Here is a 20,237-nt window from a genome sequence, read left to right as displayed (position 1 = left end):
AGTCCTGCGTAAAGATGAAAGTGACTACAGCCCCGATTTGCAGACGCTGTGCGCAGAGGTTCAGGAGCAGAAGTTCCATTGTAAAGATACCACGGCAGACCTGACGATGTTTGCGTGAAGATGCTTTTCAGCATCTCTTTATTGACCACTTTTCACACACGGTTGCTGTATGCATACAGCCGGCTGTAGCTTTTCAGCTCACAGCCCGACACACACCAACACAACAGCATAGATAGCACAGATGTTAAGGCGGCGAGGCGTGATTGCGGGTGCTGCTCAGGTGTGTCCCCTCCCCTGCAGCGGCGTTGCAGACCGCACCCGACCACACACATTAACCTGGTAAAATACATATTTAGGCAGAATTTTGCAAATATCAATTTTTCATCTTTTAGCAGCATAGTGCTTTTTTTCCCAATTATTTTTTAAAAGTCAGGTCAAGGCTCCAAAAGCCCAAAGGCTGGCGGTTCACAACAGTTTTTGTTTGCTACATGGATCATTTTAGTTCAGCGTCTTTCCTTTTGTTATATTTCTTTAAGAGTTCAAAATGTGTTAATTACATAAATAAAATGTAATTTTCTCTGTAGCACTTCTTTGATTTCATAAGCAACACACCTTAGTTGTTCACACAAAGCATAAAGGTAAAAAACAATATATACAGTGTTATCTTAATTTTAGATGTCAAAATGTATTTGCAGCTCCCAGTGTTTTCTTTTGCGTGGAAACCGGGTCCAAATGGCTCTTTGGATGTGAAAGGTTGCTGACCCCTGCCATAGACTATGATGTTGGTAGATGACTGTTTGATCTGTAGTGAAAAAATAGGAAGTGGATGGAAGAGAACCTGGAGAGTTGGAAGTACACTAAAAAGAAATATAAAATTTAGTAGAACCAACCAACCAACCAACCAACCAACCAACCTAACTAACTAACTAACTAACTAACTAACTAACAAAACGTGTGAATGAGAAGAAGACAGATGTAACAGTCTTTGGGCCTTTGAATGTTAATTTATCTGTAGTCCAGTCTCTATGTCAAGTATTCCAGTCTAGGTTCAGTATGTGTTGTTTTATCCTATTTCTGTTGTATCCTATGAATATATTGTCTGCGTGTCCCTCTGTTTTTTGTCATGTTTTATCTATCTAGGGTAGTTAGATAGATAGATAGATAGATAGATACATAGATAGATACATAGATAGATAGATAGATAGATAGATAGATAGATAGATAGATAGATAGATAGATAGATAGATACATAGATAGATAGATAGATAGATAGATAGATAGATAGAGATTTCTTCTGAGCATGAGATGTGCCGTGGGGGAGATATCAGATTTTATTAGGGGCCTGTATAATTCATTTGATGACTGCCCATTTTCAGTTTAGGTAAGCTCTACTGCATGATTAAAAATAGAAAGCCACCAGCATGCCACAGCAGCCAGTGTGTTTGTGGAGCAGACCCAAATACAGACACCGGGGAGAAGCACAGCAAGTGTGGCCTTATGTGTCAGTAAGCATAAACAGATGTCAGAGACCTCTGGAATATATATAAAGTTGACCATGTGCCTGTGCAGTTGGCTGATTTAATCAGTAATGTGTGGCTTGTGTTTTAATCACATTCTCATGCTTTGGTTTTATGTGTGAAGGACATAGTGTATTGTGAATTTGCCAATTTAGAATGTATTGCTCATACTGTAAGTGTTTGAAGAAACCCTTGGGAAATATGCAATATGTAGCTTTTTTTTTGTGTTGCAGTAATAAGAGAAATTTGTGTTTACTTTCTGTAATGCTTATTCTTCGTGAAAGCTCAACAACACTTCTTTTGAAAGGCAATGTAGTATGGCATGACAATCTTACTGACAGTTGTCAAAACAAATTAGTGAATTAGAGAGAATTAACTGTATAAACGGAGGCTATATTAGGTTTATAACAGTATTATATCAGTGGCATAGCTTTGTGTCCACACTTGAACTGCCTCAAAATTAAACTATAAAATGCTAACTACAGATTTCAGTCTGTCTTTTTTATGTACGTTTCTCAAAAGTTATTGTAACTGTGGGGTCTTATTTTGACACTTCTACCTAATGTCCTTATCAAAGTTTGGTAATAACATACATTTGGACCTTTTATTATCAGCCTTTATATACTGCTGTATCTCAAGGAATATTTTTATAACTGTAAATAGATAGAATTAAGAAGTCAAAATCAGGCATCTTCAGTTTAATTTGAAGATGCCTGATTGAATTTGTGCTAATATGAACCTCGTTTTTTAAAAATATTAATCTAACCATGCCATGACTAATGCTGAAAGCTAGGGAGAACACTAAGAAGAAGCACTGTCCCCATATGAAAGGACAATGTCCTGTAGCTATAAATCATAAATCATCAATTCTGAAGAAACTACTGTGTTGAACATTGTATTTTCCAATTGAACTTTTACAGAATGCAGAGTAAATGATACTGAATAAATATCATTAAATCATAGTCAAAGAGTTTATTAAATCAGTACATCATAAGAAGTCAATTCAACAGGTAGTTCATATTTTATGAATGCCGTCAAAAAGTTTCAGAGGATGTCCATTATTCAGCACTTTCGCCCTGGAAGAAAGAAGAAATAAAAAAGACTTATTCAACATATATTAAAAACGTTTGTAGAATTTGTCTCATCTCAATTTATATAGCTGGATTGAAATTTACACAGGGCATAAAAATATCTACACTGTCTTCTACTTTCAATCCACATTAAATTATTAATGTATAGAACTTCTATCAAACAACTCTATTAAACAAAGCGAAGTTATCTGTAAAAAAAATAATAACATGAATTACCTTTCCAGCATCACAGCTCTTGGCTCTCAGTTTGTTGACCTGAGATTCAGCAATGTCAGCACGCTCCTGAGCTTCCTCCATCTCATGCTGGACCTTTCTCAGTCTGGACATGTGGGTGTTGGCCTGTTCTTCCTGTACAGTGTGACAATATGTTGTTGTTGTTTTTTAAAATATCTGGTCATATATGCTAAATATATGTCATTTATAAAGTTATGCATTCCATATATAAAATCACAAAACATTTTACTCACAGCCTCCTCAGCCTGTCTCTTGTAAGCCTTGACTTTGAACTGCAGCTTGTCCACCAGATCCTGAAGTCTCACCACATTCTTCTTGTCCTCCTCAGTCTGCATAGATAACAAACTGTTATTGACAGCTGAGGAAGAAAGAATTTAGGAACTTAAATTCTGCCAGGACCTATGTTAATGTAGGTTAATTACTTGGTTGTTATTATACCTGTATGATTATTCTGATGATATTGGTTATGTTTAAAACTTTACTTTATCAAAGTTCCTCTGCTTCTTGTCAAGGTTGGCAGCCAGAGCATTAGCTCTCTCCACATCAATCATGAGGTCCTCCACCTCACCCTGCAGCCTCTGCTTGGTCTTCTCCAGTGAGGCACACTTGGAGTTCACAGCCTTAATGGATTCCTCAGCCTCCTGCAGGCGCTGGGCAAGCTTTTTCCTGTTGTTAAAAGAATTTTGTTTTTATTAAGGCTGAATTGGTTGGTTTTAAGTCTGAAAACTAATTTAAACAATGAAAGTATGGTGACTTACTTGGCCTCCTCCAGCTCCTCAGTGTGCTGGATGGCATCAGTCTCATATTTGGATCGCCACTGAGCCACCTCACTGTTGGCCTTGGACATTCCTCACTGCAGCTCAGCCTTGGCCTCCTGCTCCTCCTCAAACTGCTATCTGAGCAGATCACAGTCATGACGTGCTGACTGAACAGCATGAGCCAGGGTGTTCTTGGCCTGTTGAAAAGACAATCAATGTCAGGTCCATCCATCCATCCATCTTCATCCGCTTTATCCGAGGCCGGGTCGCAGGGGCAGCAGCCTTAGCAAAGAGGCCCAGACCTCCCTCTCCCCAGCCACCTCCTCCAGCTTATCCGGGGGAACACCAAGGCGTTCCCAGGCCAGCTGAGAGATATAATCTCTCCAGCGTGTCCTGGGTCTGCCACGGGGCCTCCTCCCGGTGGGACATGCCTGGAACACCTCACCCAGGAGGCGCCCAGGGGGCATCCTTGTCAGATGCCCGAACCACCTCAGCTGGCTCCTTTCGATGTGGAGCAGCAGCGGCTCTACTCTGAGCCCCTCCCGGATGGCCAAACTTCTCACCCTATCTCTAAGGGAGAGGCCAGCCACCCTTCGAAGGAAGCTCATTTCTGCCGCTTGTATCCGCGATCTTGTTCTTTCGGCCACTACCCACAGCTCGTGGCCATAGGCGAGGGTAGGGACGTAGATCGACCGGTAAATTGAGAGCTTCGCTTTTACACTCAGCTCCCTCTTCACCACGACGGACCGGTGCAGCGTCTGCATTACTGTAGCTGCAGCCCCAATCCGTCTGTCGATCTCCGGCTCCCTTCTCCCAACACTCGCGAACAAGACCCCGAGATACTTGAACTCCTCCACTTGGGGCAGGAACTCATCCCCGACCCGGAGTGGGCACTCCACCCTTTTCCGGCTGAGAACCATGGCCTTAGATTTGGAGGTGCTGATCCTCATTCCCGCTGCTTCACACTCGACTGCGAACCGTTCCAGTGCGAGCTGGATGCCCTCACCCGATGAAGCCAACAGTCAGTGTCAATGTCAGGTGGACAACTTTAATGTTTAAATCAATTTTAAAGTCTAATGCTGAGAGGATGAGAAATTTAAATGGTAACAACTAGGAACCAAATTAGAGAACAGTCCAGCTGATTTAAAACTTATGTGTTTAAATTAGTAAGTGCTATGACAAAAAAGAAGAGAGAAAATACTTCCAACCTTCACTTCCTCCTCAACATGCCTCTTCAGTTTTTCAATTTGCTGAGTGAAGGCCTGCTTGCCCCTTGTGAGCTGAGAAACAAGAGCTTCTTTCTCCTCAAGCTGGCGACTGAACTCACCTGTAAATAGTAAACAGGTTCTAATATTAGTTTTCTTCATTTTACCGACTGGTTAGTCGCAATTTGTGGTCACCTCTATATTACGAATATATCTAAGTGTTTAAAATTGATAACGCCACCAAAAGAAAACTTCTTTGTTATACATCACTTACCATTCTCTGTTTGAAGTCTCGCCTTCTGGGCATTAATGTCATTCAGCTGACGAACATTCTCATCATTTTTGGCTTTGAGTTCACGTAGTTGATCCTCAAGAGTCCTGCACATTTTCTCCAAGTTCCCCTACAGTAACGAATTGCAAGATATGTTGTAGATTTTTTCAAGTTTAAAACTTGTGAATTCATCATTTACAGTTGAAAAGTGTACATGAAAAGCAAATAAATAATTCACCTTTGCTTTAGCAACAGCCTCCATGTTGCTGGAGAGGTCATCAATCTCCATCTTGTATTCGCTCTTCTCTTTCTCCAGCTTCTGTTTGACACACTGGAGGTTGTCAATCTGCTCTCCAAGCTCTAAATTAATTAAGTTTATTAATGAGAACTAAAATAGTAATTTTTTTAATTAAAATGCACAATATTCTTTATGAACACTGGTCATTAGTGTTACCTGGAGTTCCTTGATCTTTTTCTGAAGTTGAGCACCAAGGGATTGTTCATCCTCAATTTTGCTGAGAAGTTGGCTGATTTCAAAGTCTTTCCTTGATGGAGAAACCAACAGAGATTGTATTGTCACAGTCTGTATGATTGTTAGAATGCAATGAGTAAAAATGACATTCTTAACAAAAACAAAAAAAATGCCCTACTTCTTGATTTTCTCATCAGACTGCTGCTTGTCATTCTCCAGATCCATTATGGATTCCCTGGGCCAGTTTCAGATCTCCCTCCAGCTTCCTCTTGGCTCTCTCAAGGTCCATGCGGAGCTTCTTCTCTTGCTCCAGTGAACCCTCAAGCTATAAAATCATGTCAGTTGATTTAAGTGGTTGGAAAGACAATGATTCAATACTCTTTCCATTAAAAAAGCAATATGATTATAATTTTCTTACATCATCAACTTGCTGTTCCAGCTTTGTCTTGACTTTGTCCTCCTCTGCCTGGAGATCATCCAGTGTTTGTTGATGGGCCTCTTGTAAGGCTTTCTTCTCCTTAGTTAACTTGGCAATTGACTCATCTTGAGATGCCATCTCCTCTGTCAGGTTTTTCACCTAACAATTGTACAAAGGATGTATTTAAATATAACTTAACAACTATATCTCAGGAAAGAATTAATATATTTTAATTTAGAGGTGTCTATTTAAAAAAAAAAAAAAAAAAAAACCTCAGATATAGATAAATTGAACCTTGTTTTCTGTGGCATGTTTCTCCTTCTCCACTTTGGCCAAGGTGAGCTCCAAGTCATCGATGTCCTTCTTCAGCTCAGAGCATTCAACCTCCAGCTTCCTCTTCTTAGCAGTCAGCTCAGCATTGATTTCCTCTTCATCCTCCAGTCTCTCACTTGTCTCTTTGAGTTTGGCCTCGAGCTGGATTTTGCTCTTAATGAGCCCCTCACACCTTTCTTCAGCATCACAGAGATTGTCAACTTGAAGTTGCAGGTCATTCTTCTCCTGCAGCAGGCTGACCATCTTCTCTTCCAGTTCTTTCTTCTTAGCCAGAGCAGCAGCCAGGTCTGTCTGCATCTTCTCATAGTTCTCCTTCATGTTCTGCAACTCCTTCTCAGTCTCAGCACTCTTCAGAAGAGGCTTGATCTTGAAGTTCAGTTTCAGCCATGGCCAGTTCTTGACATTCATGAAAGAACGGATGTTGTACTGGATGGAGAAGATAGCATCTCTAAAAACCAAACATGAGAGTTTTACTTTTAGTATATAAGGATCTTATTATGAGGAAGGAAATACAAAAGAGAATACAATAGAGTTTAGTATAATAATGTTACCTCCTCTCCATCATCTTCACAAACTCTTTCCTCATGACGTATCCTCTGCAGAGAGCCTGAGTCATGGTCACCAGCTCAGCCAGTTTCTCATCTCTCATCTCCTCAAGAGTGCCCAGCAGACCAGCTTTGAAGAACACCTATTTAATCATTGAAAACATATGTATAGGTGCATATTGATAGTGGGTTTTTTTTTATGTTTATTAATATAACAAAGTGTACCTTAGTGTGCCTAAACATGTACTGTGTGTGATCCACATCAATGGAGCCAAGCAGCTTCTCTGAAGCTTTCTTGTTGTCAATGAACTGTCCCTCAGGGATGACACTGGCATTCAACACTTTGTATCTTTAAGAGAGAATCATGTTGTTACTTAGATTTTTCTTCCATCATATTCAAGTTTGTCCTTTACAACAACAATGAATTCATTTTTCCTTTCCAATATTGTAATGTGCTGTCACCTCTGCTTGAAGTCACCATAGAGGATTCTGCTGGGGAAACCCTTCCTGCAGATTCTGATGCCCTCCAGTACACCGTTACACCTCAGCTGGTGGATGACCATGAAGTTCTCCATAAGACCTGAGAGTCAGAAATGCATAATGTTTCAAATCATTTCTATATTCTTACTGTCATTTTTACAGTTAATATTACTGTGGGGTACCTGGGGGTCTTTGTCTCATTGGGAATCAGGCAACGGACAAAGTGAGGATGAGTGCTTCTTAAGTTGGTCATCAGCTTGCCCAGATTCTCCTGTAGATCAGCATCATTAGATAATAGGTCAAAAATATTTTAAAAAGAGCATTTAATTTTGTTTTTCTAAAATGTAAATCTATACATACAGAGCAGACAAAGTCTGGAAGGAACCACCCTTCTTCTTCCCACCTTTCTTGCCACCCCCAGCAGCCTCTGTTTTCATAAATAGTAATTGTCATTATTGTCACTATTTTTCACTGCATAGTCTTAGCCTGCAGTATGCACATTATAGTTATAAGACAGATACATACTATCTGTACTGGACACGCGAGCTTGTGAGCACTTTTGTTTCTAACCTTCAGCTCCAGCATGGGCTGGGTACAGGAAGCCCAGCAGTTTGTTTGAAGACTTCTGGTAGAGCTGCACAACTGAGTCATTCAGTTGGTCCTTGTTCTTGTCCAGCCAGCCAGTGATATTGTAGTCCACTGTACCAGCATAGTGAACCAGGGAGAAGTGTGCCTCAGCCTTGCCCTTTCCAGGCTTTGGTTTCTCAAATGCTTTGGTCTTGCCAAGATGCTGATCGTGCAGCTTGTTCTTGAACGTTGTGTCAGAGGCCTTGGGGAACATGCACTCCTCTTCAAGGATGGAGAAGATGCCCATTGGCTGAGAAAATATCACAAATCATATTAAAATTTCAACAGAGGTAACATATAAGCACCCATAAGTAAATTTCTTCCATAGTAGCTGTTTACCTTCTCAATAAGCTCAATGCAGGCAGCCAAGTCCATACCAAAGTCAATGAACTCCCATTCAATGCCTTCTTTCTTGTACTCCTCTTGCTCCAGGACAAACATGTGATGGTTGAAAAACTGTTGCAGTTTCTCATTGCTGAAGTTGATGCAGAGTTGCTCCAAGCTGTTGAACTGTAATAGTACAAACATGTCTAACTTCATGGCAATAAAGTCTTTAAAGTTTGAGATATGTGGTGAAATGTCTCAAGTGCTCACATCGAAGATCTCAAATCCAGCGATATCCAGCACTCCAATGAAGAACTGTCTGGGCTGTTTTGTGTCCAGCATCTCATTGATACGGATAACCATCCACAAGAACATTTTCGCATAGACAGATTTGCACAGAGCCGAGACAGCATTGTTGACCTGGCAAACAAGAATTTATAATGATACAAAACCCAGAATACAGCTATAATGTCCAATTCTTTAATATAACATTATTAAAAATTTATTTAAATTACCCGTGGGACGGTCTGACCTTTGGTCACCATCTCATTGCCGACTTTGACTCTTGGGTAGCACAAAGCTTTCAGCATATCAGCTGAGTTCAGGCCCAGGAGATATGCAATCTTGTCCGCCACTGAGGAAAAATAGCACAATATCTAATTAATGTACATTTCTTCAAATGTTACTTCCCTCTAATGTCCCAATCCTCCCAATTATAAACAAAAAAACTTCATAAGGACAATTTTACTATTTTGCCAGTTACCCTCAGTGCCATCAGGTTCAGCCTGCTCTTCACGCTGCTTCTGCTTGAATTTCATGTTGCCATGATGCATCACAGCACCAGTCAGCTTGTAGATGTTTATTTTCTCATCAGCAGTAAAGCCCAAGATGTCAATTGCAGTCTGAAATTCACACAAATGAAAGAAACAAATATTCTGAAAAAGAAAAGAGATTTGTGCCCAAATGCAAGAATGCAGATAAACATGAAATGTGATTTTACATCTGTTGCAATGAACTCCTCCACATCATTGATGCTCTTGACAGTGACTTCACCCTGACTGATCATTGGATAGTCATAAATGTTAGTTGTGATCAGAAGAGCCTCTGTAATAAATTAATAAATTAATAAATTAATTAAAAAATTGTCTCATTATATTTTCTTTAATTCTTGGAACCACTGAATGAAAGGCAGAGCCTTCAGCTATCATGCTACTTTCCTGTGGAACCAGTTTCCAGTATAGATTCAGTAGACAGACAATCTCCAATTGAATATTAAGCTGAAAACTTTTAATGCTTTTATTTAAAACAAAGTTAGGGTTGGATCAGGTGACCCATGAACATTCTTTTAGTCACACTATGCTCAGAGTGCTGGGAGACTTGCATTAATGTACTGAGTATATATTTTCCACTCAGATTTTCAGGTTCATATAGCATTACATTGACACAGTTTATCACTAAGCACGAAGTGTACCCTATGGTAACCAGTAATGAGATTTAAATTTGGAGAAGTCCTGAAATGTCACTGGTATACAGTTGCAGGACATAAACATCTCAGGCATCTGTCATCAAATTCAGCATCAGACTTTCTCTTAATGCTAGACAAGTATTGTATATCTCTACTGGGAACAGACTTTAAGGACGATTGGTCAGCTCAGATAACCAAATACCAGAACAATGTCACAAATAATACTGATGCATTTCTGCAAAATATAAAGATACAGCTTTTTTTAATTTGTTTTTTTGTTTTGTTTTTTTGCCTAGTAAGTGATAAATGATTAAAGTAAAGGACCCACGCATGGCTTAATATTTTCCATCTTATCAGCAGATGAAAAGGTATTAAGGTCAAAAGTAAATCCAGGAAAGGTTATCTTATGTTTCCTGAATTTTATAAGTCTTCATAATTTTATAATGAGGAACAGCATTGTATCACAGACTTTAGAAAATGTGTTGTTTTGTTTTTTTTTCTTGTTATTGGTGAGCCTCTGCCAGACTTTACTTCTGACAAACACCCCCTCTCTGACATGCTGTTTTTAGACTTAATCATGTTACTGACCTGTTGCTAATTAATCTTTTAAGATTTTTAAGATTTTAGCCTGTGGAATGTTCCTCCAACTATGTTTTGGAAACATGTTGCTGTTATCAGATTTAAATGTTTTTAAATTAATAGTAAAATGTCAGACTTAACATATCAAATCTCTTAAATGTTCCCATCCCTGGTGGATAAAACTGTACAGTTATCCCCACTTTAAAATACTTTAAAATATTGTAAGACATATAGATTTTTATCCATTTTCTCTAATCTTTATAACTAAACTGTTAGAAGTTGAAACAGTACACAGAATATAAAATAATAAAATCAGAAATGTTCACTTTCAGTGCACATGATCACTGGTCAGTAGAGATCCAGTTGATCCAGATCCTGTTCTTGTCCAACTTTTCATTAAGCCAGGCAGCACTGCTGTTAAAAAATGAAAACTGCCACTCAATACATTAAAGAGCAATGAAAAGGATTAAGAATCTGTAGGGGGGGGGGGGGGAGAGTCCCACATACACAAAGTCATGATCGCAAGCTTCTTATTTTAAGTTAGAAAGCCTTGCAGAAAGGGCTCTCTAGGGAGAAATGTTAAGCACATGACTTGTTTAGCTTGCAACTGATGGTGCAGCTGCTGTAATGAGATGATAGAGAGGAGCCACCACACTCTTATGCAAAAAGATTGTTCCTAACCTCATTCAAAAATTAAAACCTATGGTCCATTATGAAATAAAACACATTACAGAGGAGATTCATTTTCACATACGTATTAAATGTCAGTACATAGTCACAGTTGCTTTGTTTTCCCTGATGGATATTTGCACACCATAATCCTCTTGGAATATGCTTATTGATTGGAACACCCGATTTGGATGTCTAAGTTAATACTTTTGGCAATATAGTCTGCATATATATAAAAATTCCCCACTCGCCCTGCAAGTGTTTTTATCCTTTCAGCTTGGGTCCTCTACCTGAGGTCTGGAAGCTATCAGTATCTTTGCTGCAATATTGTCTTCTGGTAGTGCAATCCCCTCAGCTCTGACTGCTTTTGCTTTCTTTGCCATCCAACCACACTTCTCTAGTGTGAACATTCCAATATTGTTGCTGTAGATCTTAGTGGTGTGGATCAGCGAGACTATGTCTTGTTCACCCCTGGCATACAGCTTGATGTCATCCATGTAGAGGTGGTGGCTAAAATTTGCTCCATTCTGTACTTGTTCTAGTACAGAAGTCTTTTCAATGATAAGGCTGAGGAGGTTTAGGACTGCAGAACAGTAGTGGGGACTGAGTATCTTCTTGGTAAATCCTGCACTTGATGGTGACTTGCACAATTGGCTTGAAGTTGGCTTCTATTGTTAATATCCACATATTCCTGATGAAGGCTCTTAGGGTTCTGTTGATCTCATATAGTTCTAAGCATTCCAGGATCCAAGTGTGAGGCATTCAGCCATAGGCTTTCTTTTAGTCAATCCTGGCAGTCCACAGGTTGCTCAGTCTGGTCTTACAGTCTCGAATTACTTCTCTATCTACCAGTAGCTAGTGTTTCTGTCCTGGTCTGGGTGAGTGCTGTATTTTTCAACAGTGGCGGTGATTCCACCTCTGGGAAGAGTTGTCGCATCATGACAGGCTGCACCTGGGAGTAATTTGGCGGTCAGCTTTTTAAGACCAGCGCTCACAATCACTCTCCGTCAGATGGTCTGCTAACCACCGTTAGTGTAGGCCGTCACAGTTCATGTTTGAGTTTCATAGTGTTGCTCATACTTACCAGTTTTTTCCTCTCTACTCACAGAAATTCGCCGGACGCCATTTTCTAACCTGCAATAATCAAATCTGTTCAGTCGCTGTTCTGCTCAGCAGCTTCACTGCTTATACCCCTGCCTGCCTCCCTGCTGGAACTGGAACTGGAACAGTTCGTATCTCCATTCTGGACTCACTCACAGCTCACCCGGACCACTTACCCTTCTAGGCTTTGCCGCCACCTGCAAAAAGTGAGACTGTTCACAATTTGTCTGTTTCACCCTGGATCAGCGTGTGGAACACCCCTTGACACCTGTTTCTTCTGTAACAGTGACTCTGAGCACCCCAGCCCTTTTCCCCAGTCTAGCCTTCACCTTAATCTCATGCCATGAGGTTCCTGTACTAGCAGTTACCCAGTATCGGGTTCCCCGGCTCTTGTACATGCCAGCCTATGCGCATGATTTCTGGACTCTTTCATAGTTCCTCTAGTGTGTAATATTCATCATTCATGGTTTTGTGTGTGTATTCATGGTAACTATCATAGCCTTATTCTAGTTAATCATAGTATTGTTCTAGTTCATGGTTCATCATAGTGTGGTTCTAGTTCACAGTTTATCATAGTAACTCACCAGCTGTTAGTCACAGTAAACTTTATTGTTATTAGTTTATGCATCCCCAAAAGTTGATTCTGTTCATCTGGACATAGCATTTTCAGTGGAATAAATGTTTTGTCACTAATCCAAGTGACTTCTTCAGTGGATGACTCTCATCATCCACTGGAGCATAAACTGGGTGTCATCAGGACACTACAACATAGAGCAAACACCATCCCCACAGACACAGCGACCAGGGAAGCAGAAAACATCACATCACGAAGGCCCTGAGTAAATGTGATTATCCCAGCTGGACATTTGTCAAAGCTGAGAAAGAGCCTAAAGAAAGCTCTAGCCATTCCAGGAGAGAAGGACAGCCCGCTGCCTATGCAAAAACCCTTAGTAATCCTGTATGTGTCAGGAGTATCGAAACAGTAACGCATTTTTTGTAAATACTGGTGGATTTTAAACCCCAAAACAAGCTGCGCCAAAAATTGGTCCACCCCAAAGGTCGGGCCCCTGACGCAAACAGAGAAATATAGTGCACGCTGTTAAGTGCCATGAGGATTGCCAGGATTTATGCATTGGGGAAACCAAACAACCTCTGGCGAAGCTGATGGCACAACACAGAAGAGCCACCTCGCCAGGCCACGACTCTGCAGTCTAGTCACACCTACAGGCCAGTGGACACTCTTTCAATGATGAGGATATACACATCCTGGACAGGGAGGAACGCTGCTTTGAGCGCAGTGTCAAGGAGGCCATTAACGTGAAAAGGGAAAGACCATCTCTGAATCGAGGAGGAGGCCTAAGGGTACGTCTTTCGCCATCTTACAATGCTGTGATTGCAGCCATTCCCCCAAACTCTGTGAATGGTACTCATGGCCATTGATCTGTGGTTGTTGATCAATGGTCATGAGAATTTGCATATTTATGATCAAGGAACTGACCTCCCAGCCCATTGTTCCCTCAGTAGTGCTAGTTTCAGTCATTATGCAAATGTACTGTCTCTAAGATTGAGGAAACCTGCAGTCAGCTGAGACTGAAGAAGTCACTTGGATGAGTGATGAAACGTTTCTCCCACTGAAAACGCTACGGCCAGATAAACAGAACTTTTGGGGATTTAGTTGCCTGGATGATTGAGCATGCATCAAGACATTAGTTTATGCACCATAGGTTAAATCACAGAAGTCCCTCGTGTGCAGGTTGAAGTATTATTTTGTTGTACATTCCTCTCATTGTAAATAAGGTCTGGTTCACATTCATTCTCTGTGCCTCCAAGTGCTGTCTGCCTTTGAGTTCATACCACCACCAGAAACTGTCATGGCCACTTGACCATGACAGTTTCTTCCAACCACTTTATGGGCCCTTTATGTACTGAGCCATCTACACATTCGTCTTAGCTGCCGGATATTGGTTGGTAGTTGGATGGGACTGTTTCCTTCTGGGGATCTTTGGAGAATAGGACTCTGGTCTTCAGTAAGCCAGGTGTGTCTCATCCATTAGCAGCTGGTTCTTTTGTGCTGCTAGACTCTCATTATTTTCAATTAGTTTCTATTCAGTTAGTGCAATTAGTTTCTTTAGCCAGTAGGTGTGAATCATGTCAAGGCCTGGTGCTGTCCAACAGTTCATACTTGAACTTGTCCTTGAATGTCTGCCACTTTGATGGTTACTGAATAATGTTCAGGGAAGTTGCTGCGGTGTGTTCTTAGATATACTAGCCAATGAGAATTTTGTTACGTGTAACATTCTTCTTCCACATGTTCTTCCGGTATTGCTTTTCTACAGCCTTGGTGGGGGGTATTCTATTCTCTTGCCAGTGTGCACTTGTGCCCATTGTTAGCACTTTTGTCAGTAGATAGGGTCACCATGGGTGCCTTGACTGGTCCCACTGGTTAATTACAATTAATTAATTTGAAAAAAATAATGTGTTAAAACAATAACGCATTTAATTGCCCTTTGCATTCCAAGCAAAGGGGAACTTTTGCCAATGCATGATTTCCTGGAATGCCGATTACAGTGGTCCCTCGCTAAATTGCGATTCACTTTTCGCAGCCTCGCTGTTTCGTGGATTTTTTTTTGGTGCAATTTTGGTTCATTGTGTTCTGCTTCCTGATTAGCTGTGGACCATTTTCAATCAATCTCGTGCCGTGTCTCCTGTACAGTACAGAATGCGTTCAGCTTGTCAAATTGACATAAATCTTCGCTAGCAGAAGACAACGAACACAACAGTGTCGACGTCAAAGGATTATAAGGCGCATTAAGTGAAACCAAACGGTCAGATAAGTCAAACTTTACTCAACTCATTCTGCCTGCTTCCTCTACTTCCGTACCATTGATTCATTAATGTTGCATTCTCTTGCAGCTGCTCTATTCCCATGTTCTGCACCTGAAAACAGGGTTTGATCAAGGGCTGGGTATCGTCACTGAATATATATTCTGCAGTAGAAATATTCTGCAGTAGATCAAAAACGAAAGAAAACTATTAATCAACATATGAACATTAGCTGATGCTGCTGAAGTGAAGCAGAGCAAAGTTGCAGAGGTTTTATTAGAGACACAGCCAAGCGTTTTGCAATTTTGCATAATTTTAAAAAGTTTACATTTGTTCAGTAGCGTATTGAACGGTAGAAATGAGGCTTTCTTTTCGGAAGTAAGTAAAAGGAAAAAAACAGCGGCTGACAGCGCTGTAAACAACAGTAGACTTGTGCGTAATAAGCAAGCGAATAATGCAGAAAACAGATTTGAAGTATACTGCAAGAGAGAGAGAGAGAGAGAGAGAGAGAGAGAGAGAGAGAGAGAGAGAGAGAGAGAGCTCTGCATGAAGTGTGATTTTATCGTGGTGGAAGTAAAACGGCAAAAGTAAGAGGGAATTCATGACGATGTTTATGTGAAGCGTAGTTTGGATCTTCTTTTGCTGCTTGTTCAGTCAATATTGTTTGGAGAGAGACAAAACCTGCAACTTCAGAATCAACAGAATCTGCAGGTACTTGGTGGTTGCAGCTTATCTAGTGACCTCTTCATGATTCCTATTTGCCTGTGGGATCTCCAGGCACTTGTAACTGTGCTCTATGTCTGCAATGTTACCTTCTGGTAGTTCGATCCCCTCAGGTCTGACTACCTTCCCTCTCTTTGTTACCATCTGACTACACTTCTCCAGTTCGAATGACATTCCCTTGTTGATCCGGGCGACGTCCAAGGCATGCCTTCATATTTATCTGTCTCGCTCATGTCTGCAGTCCATCTATGCTGACCAACCTTTGCACTGCCTGGATTGATTACAAGTGCTGGATCTATCAAGGAGATGCTCTGTCCCCACTGCTGTTCTGCTTAAGCCTGAACCCCCTCAGTGTGATCATTAACAAGACTGGCTACGGATACCGACTACGGAATGGAGCAGTTGTCAGCCACCTCCTGTACATGGATGACATCAAGCTGTATGCCAAGAATGAACAAGACATCGATTCACTTATGCAAACCACCAGGATATACAGCAATGACATCGGAATGTCATTCAAACTGGAGAAGTGTAGTCGGATGATAAAGAAGGAAGGTAGAACTGAGGGGATCGAACTACCAGAAGGCAACATTGCAGAGATAGAGGACAGTTACAAGTACCTGGGGATCCCACAAGCAAATGGGAACCATGAATAGGAAAGCTGCAACCACCAAGTACCTGCAGAGGGTGAGGCAAGCTGGGTGAGGGTGAGGGTGAGTCAGCTGAACAGTAAGAACAAGATCTGGGCTATCAACACCTACGCCCTGCCTGTGATGAGATACCATGCCGGGATAATAAGTTGATCAAATGAGGAGATAGAAGCTACTGACATCAAGACCAGGGTGCTCCTGACCATGTATGGAGGGTTTCACCCCAAGTCCAGTATCCTGAGGCTGTAGGCTAAGCGGAAGGAAGGAGGCCGGAAGGAGGACTGGTGAGTGTCAGTACCACAGTACCACATAGCATACAGAAACATCTGTGCCGAGTATGGCATGGAAGTCCTGAGGTCAAAATGGGAGAGGCCCCCAAGGGTGGCAGAGAATGACCAAGCTAAGATCCTGTGGGACTATGTCTGTGGTGGTAGACAAACAGAAGAAGATGGCCGTACTGATAGATGTAGCAATTCCGAATGACAGCAACATAAGGAAGAAGGAACACGTGAAACTTGAGAAATACCAAGGGCATAGAGAAGAGCTTGAGAAGCTGTGGAGGGCAAATGTAACAATGCTCCCAGTGGTAATAGGAGCACTAGGTGCAGTGACTCATAAGCTAGACGAGTGGCTCCAGCAGATCCCAGGAACAGCATCCGAGATCTCTGTCTAGAGGAGCGGAGTCCTAGGAACTACAATACTGTGCAGAACCCTCAAACTCTCAGGCCTCTGGTAGAGGACCCAAGCTTGAAGTGTATATATATATATATATATATACATAAATATATATATAATAGGGGTGCAACAATACTTGCATCGATATTGAACCGTTCGATACAGTGCTTTCGGTTCGGTACGCATGTGTATTGAACAATACAAAATTTTAGATTTATTTTATCAACTTTTCTTCTGACGATGCTGTCTGTGTTGAGCGCTCAGTGGATCTGCGTTCGACTACTCCGCCTAGGCTGCACTGTCGAGTGCAGATCCACTGAGCGCAGCGCAAGCTAGCAAGACAGAAGCTAAGCTTGTTGCAACATGGCAACTGCCTCAACGCTACCCCAAATTGAACCTCCCCCACCCTCATTCAGAGCTGGTGTTTGGAACTATCTTGGTTTTCATGTGAAGCATGACCCTGATGGTAAGCGCGTCATGGACAAAAGTAAAACAGCATGTCGGATGTGCCACGCAATGCTCAATTGGTGGGAACTAGTGCGTTAGCTTGTTGACGGCGTCCAGCCCCACGCATGGGGCGATCCGCGGTAACTCGTTAACGGAGATTTGCCGCATTATGGCGTTAATGTTATTTTAACGAGATTAACGCTGACAGGACTAGTGGGAACACAACGAATATGACCGCACGTTTACTCCGACATCATCCAAGTGGAAGCAGACAAAAACAACAAGCACACATGCTACAAACTTTACCCGAGTCATTTAGACCAGCGGTCCCCAACCCCCGGGCCTCGGACCGGTACCGGTCCGTGAGTCGTTTGGTACCAGGCCGTGAGAGTTAAGGCTCAGGTGTGAAATGTATGGTTTTCAGGGTTTTTATTGGTTTTCAGCATTAGTTTGTTATCGTTTTTATCGTTAACTCGGTTTTCCTGGGTCTTTTCACGTGTGTTATGAATAAATCTTCTTTTTTTCGGTACCGGTACTAGTTTTATTTTGTTGTATTTATCCGCGACACCTTAAAGGCCGGTCCGTGAAAATATTGTCGGGCATAAACCGGTCCGTGGCGCAAAAAAGGTTGGGGACCGCTGATTTAGACAGCCGTTAGCACATGTTTCTCCTTATGGGGACCTGATATGTTTAATATGCTGCTGAGAATATAGCCCAGAAAAAGCGTATAGTATAGCTTTTATTTTAGAAAGCCATTTCTCTGTAATAAACTGTCTTTTCCAAATATGAGTGATTCCTCGATCAGATAGATTTTTTTTTTATTATTATTTTGTTGTTTCAGCAACATTAAATTTAAAAACTACTTTTGAGTTAAATATATATTTATAATTTTAATAAATGACAAATTAAAAAGGCATGAACATTTTTTTGTATTGAAAAAATATCGAACCGTACCAAACCGTGAATTTTGTGTATCGTTGCACCCCTAATATATATATATATATATATATATACCGGATACCAGGGAGAAAAAAACAAAAGTAATCCCATCCAGTAAAGAGCAGCTGTTGTGTGCGGGACCTGTCGGCAGTCTGAAGTTCACACTGAAAGCATCTGGAACCTTGCTACATACTGCGAAACCAGTTGTTGTGCCAAGGTAAGTAAATTTGTTCTCCCTGCCTTGTGAGCATTCACTGGGCACAGAGTGCAGATCCAGTTTACTCCGCCTTCATTACAGAGAATTAGACATGAAAGTAGTGATGTTTTAGTTTTGTGAAAAACATGGCCAAACACTTTCATGGTTTAAAAAAATATGAAAACACTTTTTTCCCATACTTGTTGAATAGAAACATTATTTTGTGCTGATATTTCAGACCCAAAGAGTTTTTGAAATCTGCATAAAATTTCATTCTAAATTACTTTTTGATTACTTTAAATACTCAGTTTTAAAGTTCTGCTAAAAGTTTAAATAAAAAGATTAGTATTGCTGAACTGCAAAATATTTTGGGTGCAGTATAATAGAATAGCTTTAGTGTTTTTGTTTTTCTTTTGTATGAAGTTATACAAAATGCAGCAAGAGATTAAAAAAACAGTTTTACTGATTATAAAATAGACTATATAGGATTCATATTGGCAGATATCCAAATTTATGATATCTGTATCGGTATTGGACATAAATAAGTGGTATCGTATCATCTCTAATATATATATATATATATATATATATGTGTGTGTGTGTGTGTGTGTGTGTGTGTGTGTACACATGTATATACTAAAAACACACTAAATTATACACTAAATGTATTTTCTTAGGCCTCCACATTAAGGGGATTCCAAGAGGATTATGGTGGAGTTAGTTGGGTCGAGTGAAAGAACTCATGCATACATATTGGTTTACTGGCTTTAATTACCGGTTTGCTTTTATAGAAATACAACATCATCAACCTTAAATTACTGCATGTTTAATATGGTCATGAGATGTGCTGTGGGGGAGATATCAGATTTTATTTGGATCCAGTATGACTTATTTGATGACTTGTCAAATTTTTAGTCGAGGTAAGCTGCACAGCATGATTAAAAATAGAAAGGCCTGGGAGGCCTTATGTGTCAGTAAGCATAAACAGATGACGGAGGCTTCTGGAGTACATATAAGGTGGTCCGTCGCCCTGTGTGATTGGCTTATTTAATCAGTAATGTGTGGCTTGTGTTATAACCACATTCACATGCCCAGGTTTACTTTGTGACAGACACAGTGATTCGTGTAACAAATTAATTTAGAATGCATTACTCATACTGTAAGTGTTTGAAGAAACCTTTGGGAAATGTTTTGGCATGCATGTTTTAGCTGTGTTTCCTTGCTACAGTAAAAAGACAATTTTGTTTATGTACTGCTCATGTTTGCCAGCAGCTCCAAAATGCTTTGCTTCAGTGGAGATAGTAGACAGTATGGCATGCTTAACTTTCCACAGTCAGAGCCTTAGTGATTAGTCTTAGCCTTAGTGATTTAGAGAGAATTAAATGTATAAGAAGTTAAATACTTTCGGTTATAACAGTATTACATCAAAGATACAGCTTTATGTTCACTTGCAGTTCCTTGAAATTGAACTTTTAGTAAGTGTACTGTAGATTTCCGTTTGTATTTTTTTTATTGCCTTGCCTTTTTCAACTGAGCTGGATACCATCCCAGAGCAATGCAACTGTGGGAAAAACTATCCAGACGAAAACATATGATGGCTTTTTGGCATTTGTTGTTAAATGTACCCATTAAAGTTTGGTTACAAGACGCATTTGGACATCTTATTATCAACACACACTAGTCTGTATGAAGGAA

At 40.6% G+C, this 20,237-nt stretch overlaps 1 pseudogene; it reads right to left on the bottom strand.

The window, feature by feature from the left end:
* Positions 1–3,190: 3,190 nt before the first annotated feature.
* LOC120739214 lies at positions 3,191–11,485 on the bottom strand (annotated as a pseudogene).
* Positions 11,486–20,237: the final 8,752 nt, after the last annotated feature.

The sequence above is a fragment of the Simochromis diagramma genome, unplaced genomic scaffold (genome assembly GCF_900408965.1).
Source record: "Simochromis diagramma unplaced genomic scaffold, fSimDia1.1 OVJJ01000321.1, whole genome shotgun sequence".
NCBI lineage: Eukaryota > Metazoa > Chordata > Actinopteri > Cichliformes > Cichlidae > Simochromis > Simochromis diagramma.
The sequence above is the reverse complement of the archived record's forward strand: the minus strand, read 5'-3'. Positions and strand labels throughout refer to the sequence as shown.